Here is a 9417-nt window from a genome sequence, read left to right on the forward strand (position 1 = left end):
GGACACAGTAGATGATTTTCAAATCTTAAACCTCTGGGGTCTGAAAGGGTTTTGGATATTCACTCTGTAGTACTTGATCTAATTCACAACTCGATTACAAATAAGTACAAATTAATTGTATTCATGATAGATACTAAAAAAATCCTGAACATTATAGTGAAACATTTTCATATTGAAATAATGGAGAATTCTGTGCCACCTCAGACTGGTTGCAGGCCCCTTCCTGGCCACCCCTAGAAAAACATCATGGCTCCACCACTGCCCTGGAGAGGTTTTGACATGCCCTGACATATGTGCATTTGTCAATATCTTTAAAAAAATGTGAATGTCTAAAGTCTGATAACACTATATTTAGAACAAACTGGGAGACAATAATATGTGAGCATTAAGTCACTGAAATAAGACCATAAATTAACATTTGTTCATAAACCTTTTGAGGATTGGACGTGGTAGACTAGAGTTTTTGCTCCAAAATCATCCTGTTCACTCATTCACATAAAACAATATATTGATTTAACTTTTGTAAAATTGTGTGTGTGTGTGTGTGTGTGTTAGAAAGGCTGTATGCAAGGGAGTGACAATGGCCATGAATAATTGATTCACAACTGAGAGACAAACGGCCCTCCCATAATGGCCATCAATGCATGTGTAATGTGACTGTGAGGCAGTTTAGAAATAATTGTGAAATAATGGGGGTTTGATTATTAGTATATATATATATATATATATATATATATATATATATATATATATATATTTTTTTTTTTTACAACAGTTTAGTCAATCTACATGATGAAGGTCAAAGACACTGTAATGAAGAGTCATCTTGAGCTGGGATCCATTTGCTGCTTTATTAATAAATACTGAGTGCAACAGGCAAGAGTGACAGACACATTATTGAGCAGACTGATCTAAACACAGAAACTTGAACAGTAATGCACCTTTGTGTCATTGCTGACAACAGATCCTCTTCAAATTTTGAAACACGTAAACAATACCTAATATTTATGTATGGGTTTACTGCATCTTTCTATGGATTCAATGAAAAAAAAAAGACAGCCCAATCATCTGTAGTCATGGAGCTTGTTCACCATATTTGTGTATAATATCAGTTGAACACGTGATGCTGGTACAGCGCTCTAAGATAAAAAACTGTTTGAAATGAAGTCCTCAAGGTATCTGGTTACAAAAATATATATATAAAAAAATTAAATAAGACTTATAAAATAAGATAACTTTTATTATAAATTAAGTAAAATACAATAGTCACAGACACAAGCATGCTTTGTGTGTATTATACAATACAAATACATTTTATATCTGATAAAACTAAATAGGGCTTGGATGTCGTGACGTCATTGACGTGACGTTGATAGCCTCCTTTACTGCTACTCGGACTACTGCACAGTGTTTAGACGTACTCCCTCTCATCCGTGTGTCTTAATTTGATTAATTAAAAATCTATTTCAACCATTGTAAACCGTTGCTGTATTGTGGGGTATAATACTGCAACACATAATCGCCATGGGGAAAATAAAATGAGAATGGATTAATTTTACAACGCTTTCCTGCTTGGAAGCACGACCACGGAGACCATAACATCTGAATATTAATTTATAAAGCTTAAGTCAACATTGAACATTGAAAATATGGGAAATTTCCCAGTTTACTCATCCAAAATAGGGGAAATTTCAACATTCATATTTTTGTTGCCATCCCTCTGCTGACCGCAAAAATTCGTACTAAAAAACTGCTGCATCAACTAACGTTAAGCGATTTGTGAAGCTAGGTCTAACGTGACTTTAGTTGCAGATTGGCGTGAAATCGTGCTCTCACAACAACCACGCTTTCTTAAAAAGCCCAACATCACGCTAAGGTTCCTTTCAAGTAAGCAAAACAATGCTTTGAAAACATATGTTTCGTTGGAAGGGCAAGGGGTAGCAACAGGACAACAACACTGAGACTGACAGGTCAGATCGAAGGGCTAACGTGATATTTTACAGGAAAATACTAAAACGGGAAGACAGCGGGAAAAGAGCTCAAATACGTGAGAACCCCGTAAAAAAACGGGAGGGTTGACAGCTTCTAACTACACTTTTGTTTAAAGTACATGTGTTAATGGTTGTTAGCACTAACGTTTAACAAACTAGCAGCAAGGTGTAGCGCAGCTTACCTTTGTCCAGATTACTGTAACGTATAACTTACTGTTTGCCGGTTTTATGATCTGCAGCTCCTGAACCCATCCATTTGTGAACTGCACATGAGACTCCAATGACTTGTAGCTTCGGAACTGTTCTGAAGTGTAGGCGCTCATAAAACAAACAATGTAGCCGAGGATATCTGTAATGCAAAAGTGCGGCAGCAAGTAATCGTCGGTGCTACACTCTTTGTTGGGAATTTCATATGGATCCAAACCGTTAATAGTGCCGATTTTGTGCACATACCGGTTCCTGACATCCCTATTTTGTGTATCCCTTTAAATCCCACAACCTTTTCACGATTTTACCATCTTTTCTCTTTCTCCCAGCTCTGCTTCTTCTCGTTCGACTTGCTGTATGTTTACATTTGCGAGGCTATCAACAGGGCCGCCACATCCCAGAATGCAACGCGGCGCCCAAGCCCTATTATTATTGTTAAACACGTTATAAAATCTACGTTTGAACAGATATTCAGTATTTCACAGTGACGATTGGTGTAAACATTCTTAGACTGTAACTTTCATAATGTTACCATGTTAAGATCCATATTCTACTTTATATCTGATGTTTTTTTTTTTAATAGAACATTTAAAAGTTATAGGACTGGCATAGTGAGACATTTAGATGCAATGAAACATACATCAAAATGTTTAATTTGATTATACATGTAGTCAGGAATTATAGTTTGGTTAAAGTCTAACTAGTAAAAAATGTACAAGTTACACCGCAATAACAACTAATGCAAGTAACAAAACACTTACGCATCAGATTTTTCTTCTGAGCTAAATTCTGGCTTATTCCTCTTATGGCGTTTCCCCATAAGAACTAGCAAATGCAATGGAACATTGCCTCATCTCAGTTCATGACCCATTTAACCCTCTAGGGTCAACAAAAGTGCTGGTGCATTGTTTTGCATTTTTCCTGATAATGTCAAAAGGAACTCAAATTACTCTGTTTTAAACCGGGTGTGCTTTCAGTCATCTTGGTCTCTGTGATCATCTTTTTGAAATGCCTCACTAAAATGAACCTTCCAGAAACGAAAATCTTCAGGCTTTGTTTACTGAGGTGATGTGTGAGATGTTTGCACATTTTTTTTTTTTTAATTTAACCTTTATTTAACCAGGTTAGTCTCATTGAGATATAGAATCTCTTTTCCAAGAGAGACCTGGCCAAGATAGCAGAACAAATTAGATCACACAATCACAATCACAAAACAAACACAAACACAAAAAGGCAACAGGACTACTCCAGTACAAAAATAAAAAATGCCATTACTTAAAACATTTACACATGTAGATGGACTCATGTTCTATAGATTTAACATAACGTTTAAAATCATTCAAGGAAACTAGACACTGTAATTTAAGTGTTTTCTGTAGGTCATTCCAAGTTGAAGGTGCAAAAAACATGAAAGCCTTTTTGAAAAACTCTGTCCGGGCTTGAGGTACATTCAATGAGAGAATTTTCTGGGACCGTAAACCATAAGTACTCTGAGTAACAGAAAGAAATTTGGATATGTAAATGGATATAATGGATATGCCTATGATGCCCTTATAAATAAGAATATAAAGGTGAGTAAGCCGGCGATTTGACAGAGAGGGCAAATTCACTGAGGAGTAAAGTGTACAGTGATGAGTGAGGGGTCTGCAATTTGAAATAAACCTTAATGCTCCATGAAACAGCATCCAACATCTGAAGACACTTTGATGGGGCATTCATATACAACAGATCTCCATAATCAATCATTGAGAGAAATGTAGCCTCGACTAACCTTTTTCTGGCAGAATAAGTAAAACAAGATTTGTTCCTAAAGAAAAAACCTAGCTTCAATTTAAACATTTTTTTTTTACTAAATTCTGTATATGAGGCTTAAAAGAAAGGTGATCATCAATTAAAAATCCTAAATATTTATAAGATGAAACTACCTCAATTGTTTTACCCTGATAAGTAACAATATTCAGGTCTAACTCATTTTCCCTTGAGTTTGAAAAGACCATTACTTTGGTCTTCTCTGCATTAAGCACAAGCTTTAAAAGACAAAGCTGTGCTTGCACTCTATCGAAAGCAGTTTGCAAGTATTCATAGTCCTTTCTTAATGGTAGCAGCACAACAATAAATGACTGTATCATCTGCATAAAAATGGAAAGATGCATGTTGGACATTTTCCCCAAGACAGTTTATATAAATAGTAAATAAAAGTGGCCCAAGAATAGAGCCCAGCGGGACCCCTTTACAGATAGATGCATATTTTGACGTTAGGCCATCAACTTGTGTAGCTTGAGTCCTATCAGCGAGGTAGTTGATAAACCAGCCCACAGATTGCTGAGACATACCTATACTGATCAGTCTCTGAACTAGTATACTATGGTCAACAGTGTCAAATGCTTTGGACAAATCAATGAACATAGACACACAGTGTTTCTCATCATCAAGCGCTTTGACTATATCATTAATTACTTTTATAGCCGCAGTGGTAGTGCTGTTTTTTCCTAAAACCAGATTGATGCTTAGATAAAACTGATTGAGCATTTAAATACTCTTTCACTTGTTCACCAACCAAAGATTCCAACACTTTAGCCAAAGCTGAAAGTTTGGAGATGGGTCTGTAATTATTTGGCAAGGTAGGGTCACCTCCTTTCAAAAGTGGTAAAACCTAAGCAGACTTCCATACCTTGGGAATTTTGTTTGTGACCAGTGAAAGATTAAAAAGATGAGTCAGAGGTTCAGCTAGTATATCTGCAGCCAATTTCAAAAAGAAAGGTTCTAAGTGAACGGGGCCCGCAGGTTTTCGAGGATTCAATTGTTTCAAGGCTTTATGAACATCAGCAACAGAGAAAGAGCTAAAACTGAAAGTTTTGTCGACTGTAATAAAGGTGTCATTTAAAGAATCTGACACTATGGGGGCAAAAGAATTAAACAAAAATCCAGATGATATGAAATGAAATGTTCATTATATAGATACACCATTCTTAACTAAAGACAAAGCCCGTTGGTTTAGTTGATGAAGATAATGACTTAATAGTTTTCCAGAATTTTTTTGGGTTGTTTAGATTCTCTGTAGTTTCAGATCAATAAAATTCAGCTTTAGCTTTTCTGAAAAGTGAAGTGAAACTGTTTCGCAACCATCTGAACACAACCCAGTCAGCATCAGTATCCGAACTCCTTGCTTTTGCCCAGGCTACATTTCTTTCGTGGAGCAAATTAGAAATCTCAGGAGTAAACCAGGGATTGTCCCGACACTTAATTCTAAATTTACGAAGAGGTGCATGTCTGTTCAGAATTTCAAGAAAACTGTTTTGAAAAAAAGTCAGGGCTAATTCCACATCAATCAAGGCGATTCTACTCCAGTCAAAATAAAATAAATCATATAAAAAACCCTGCTCAAATGTGACGGTGGATTAAGGAAAGTCTAGAAGCAGATGCGAGTTAACAGATTTAATGGGCTGAGAGGCATACAAATACACAAACACACAAAGATGCTGAGAAGACGACACTCCGTGGTGGTGGTGAGGAGGTGAGGAATCCGGATGATGGCGTAGAGAAGGTGAGTAGTCCGGATGATGACGACCAGTAGGCAGCAGGAAAGGATGGCACAGGAACTGCGGGGAATAGAGCCAGACAAACTGGGTAACCACATCAAACAAGTAACAACCATCTCACAAACACAAGACGTGAGACAAGCCAATATATAGTGAATGAGTAATGAGTGGCAGCTGTTGCTGATGACAATTAACGGAGACGCCCACAAGCTAATCAGTGCAGACGCGAAACACACAGATTTCACCACAAAGTGCAAACACCCCGAGATTATGGTTTACCAACCGTGACATTAACAAACATTTTCATATTTCGCCTTTCAACAATACGAGGTGCAGACTTGGGCACATTAGTATCTCTGACAGCAGCAATTACACAGTGATCACTCACATCATTAGCAAAAACACCTATTACAGTGTACTTAAAAGGGACATTGGTCAGGATTAAATCAATGAGTGATGATTTCTCCGGACATTTAGGATTTGGCCGAGTAGGAGTGTTAATTAATTGAGTCAAATTTAAACTGTCACACTGCTCTTTAAAAGCATCCGATATTGGCCTTAGCCAGTCCCAGTTCAGATCACCAACAATAATAGTGTCATTACAGATAACTTGACTTAACAAATTTGATAATGTAGATGAAGAGTCATTTGATGCAGATGGAGTTCTATAACAACCAACCAACCAACCTAATTTGGTTGTCTTTAGAGACTTCAAGGTCCAAGGCCAAAAACTCAAATTGTTTACACAGCGATTTTGAGAGCACCAAACTAGAATTAAATTTGCATTTGATATAAATAGCAATGATCTGAGCGATACACATTATACCCATCGATGCCAATATCTTTATCAAGGACAGATTTAGTCAGCCAGGTTTCAGATAAAACAACAATGTCAGCATCAGTTGACTTGACCCATAAATTGACCATATCCAGTTTGGACATTAAACTTCAAACATTGAGATGAATAATACCCAGGCCAGACCTTGATTTAAAATCTTCAGGTGTATCACATATCGTAAGGCTATCAGGACCCGGATTAGGCTGAACATTTCCAGAGATTAGTAATAAAATAATAACATGTGGCAGTGGAAAACCTCGGCCACCGTACCTTTTAGTTTACTTTCGTTTTCTCTCGAAATTATTTAGGCGGAGTTTTCAATTAACAGCGGAAGAATGGAGGATATAAAGGAGATGTGACGTACCTGAGAGAGGCGCGTCATCAAAGTTGCGTGGAAGTTTGACTGTTGCATGTTTCGGATTTAATGGATTCCAGTGAAGAGAAAAAAACGTCTATATGGGTGGTGTCCAACGAAAAGCTGCCCGTTTATCCTCCTGTCCTAGTGTCTGATGACGACGTGCAACCTCAGCTTCCTTCTTATTTGCAAACCTGGTCAGTAGCCTACTTGTACGCAACCCCATTTCATACATTACTTCACACATACCCACTCACGTTAAATTCCCATCCGTGTATTCTGTATGTTTTTTATTTTTATTTATTTTATTTTCATGATTATGCCAATGTTATTTTTGCTCCAAGACTGTTGTTTGATTTATTGTTATTGTTTCTTAAATCTGAACCAGTTTTATTTAATGTTTTTCTCTCTCTCTCTCTCTCTCTATGGTCATTCTATGAATGAACTTGGACATGTTAGAATGACGCGGTTTTCTACACGGCAAGCTAAGATCACGTGTGGAAAGTGAAAAGCTGTGAACTTTGTTGTTTTTTTTTATATGATCTTTTGTCAGGATTTTTTTTCTTTTTCTTTCATGGACTTATGGAATACATTTCTCATATGAAATGTTCCTTGGACTGTTTATTATTATTGGTATTATTATTGTAACAGGTGGTTTCTTAGTTTTTGCTATCCTGGGTTAATTTATAATTTGACAGGATTTATCTTGTCTGGCGCCCGAACATTTTCTTTAAAAATTTAAGCTAGGGCGGCCACCACCGTTACAGAGTGGCGCCAAACAGGGACTTGAAAACCTAAACTTGAAAAACATAAACTTAAAAAGAAACTTGATTATTTGTTGTGAATTATTTTGTTGGGGAATTATTGAAAACTTATGGTAAATTGTGTAGGATTCAAAAAAAAAGTTTACCTTCTGCTTTTGATTTATGGGAGTGTTATTAATTGGGAAGTTTTTTTTGTGAACATTTGAATTTTGAAAGTGTTTATGAATTATTGAACCCTTGAATTGAAATGTTTTTTTTAACAAGGCTGTTTTGACTATGGTAAAAGTTTGTGAATGATCTTACCCAAGAAATGAAAGCCACTTCTACCCAAACCAAAAATCAACTCTCTGACCTCGCTGCAAAAGTGGAGGATAACAAAAGTCAAGTCTTTACTCTACTGACCTCTACCAAACAAAAGGAGGAATCTGAAACGGACAAGTTGATCAAAGCTATGAAGCAAATGATTACAGCTGAAACCCAAAAGATGGAATCTACCTGGGTGGCAGAGATGCGTTTCATGATGGATCAACTCCAGTCAGAAGTTCAACAGGACATCAAAGCTGTTCAACACACATTTCAAACAAGCCATAATCACGTTACTATATAATTTCAGAAATTTGCCACCCAAAATGACCAGTTATCCACATGTGTAAAGGAGCTGAGAAAAGAGATGGAGAAAGGATTTCAGGATCTAAAAAATAAAATTGACGAACAACAAAAATTGGCAGCACAAATTTCCAGCACCATTACTTCAACTACGCCATCTGTGTATACTCCAGCAATTCCTTCAACTTCAACCCTTCTTCCCACACCTATCGTAAAAAGTGATCATATTAAATTAACTTTTCCCACTTTTGGTAGACCATCAGATGACCCAGACCCCCTTCTGTACTTAACAAAATATCAGGATTTCTTGGCCCTTCATCCCCTCACGGATACAGATATCCTAGCCACATTCCGTACTGTTCTACATGGAACTGCTCGTGACTGGTGGGAGGTCAGACGTTTCAGCATCTCCACATGGAGTGAGTTTGAGGCTGCATTCCTTTCCGCATTCTTATCTGAAGATTATGATGATGAACTGGCTGAACGGGTCCGAACAAAAATTCAAAGTGAGAAGGAATCTATTAGAGACTTTTCTTTCTCCTACAGAGCCCTTTGCAAAAGATGGAAGGCAGATCTAACTGGGGGTGAAATTGTGAAGATGATCCTTAAGAACATCAAGCCTTACCTTGCCAGCCAATTGTGTAGTCGGGTGAGTACTGTAGAGGAATTAGTCAAGTTAGGACACCAACTGGAAAAAGATTATGAGCAACAGCTTCGATATGAAGGTCGAATGGGCCCTAAACATCCACCCTCATCACAAAGACCCTCATTGAACCAACCTGCTGAAAAAATCCCAGTTCAGTGCTGGAGATGCCGAGGACAGCATCCTCCAGGCAAGTGTCCACACTATATCCCTCCACAGTCCCCTCAGTCATCTGCACACCCATTTACCAGCAGTAAACATCCCTATTCATCTCCTCAGACAAGGGGTCAGTTTTCTAACAACTCCGTTACTGCTACAGAAATGCAAAAGCCTCAAAGTAAAAACAAGAAAGCCTCTACCACCACAAACCTTAATACTCCGACGACAGTACCTCTGCAGTTGGTTGTTCCCGTTAGCATTGCTGCATGGACTGGAAAAGCCATTGTTGATACTGGGGAAAGTTACACACTCATT

Source organism: Carassius auratus, chromosome 22 (assembly GCF_003368295.1).
Source record: "Carassius auratus strain Wakin chromosome 22, ASM336829v1, whole genome shotgun sequence".
Classification (NCBI taxonomy): domain Eukaryota; kingdom Metazoa; phylum Chordata; class Actinopteri; order Cypriniformes; family Cyprinidae; genus Carassius; species Carassius auratus.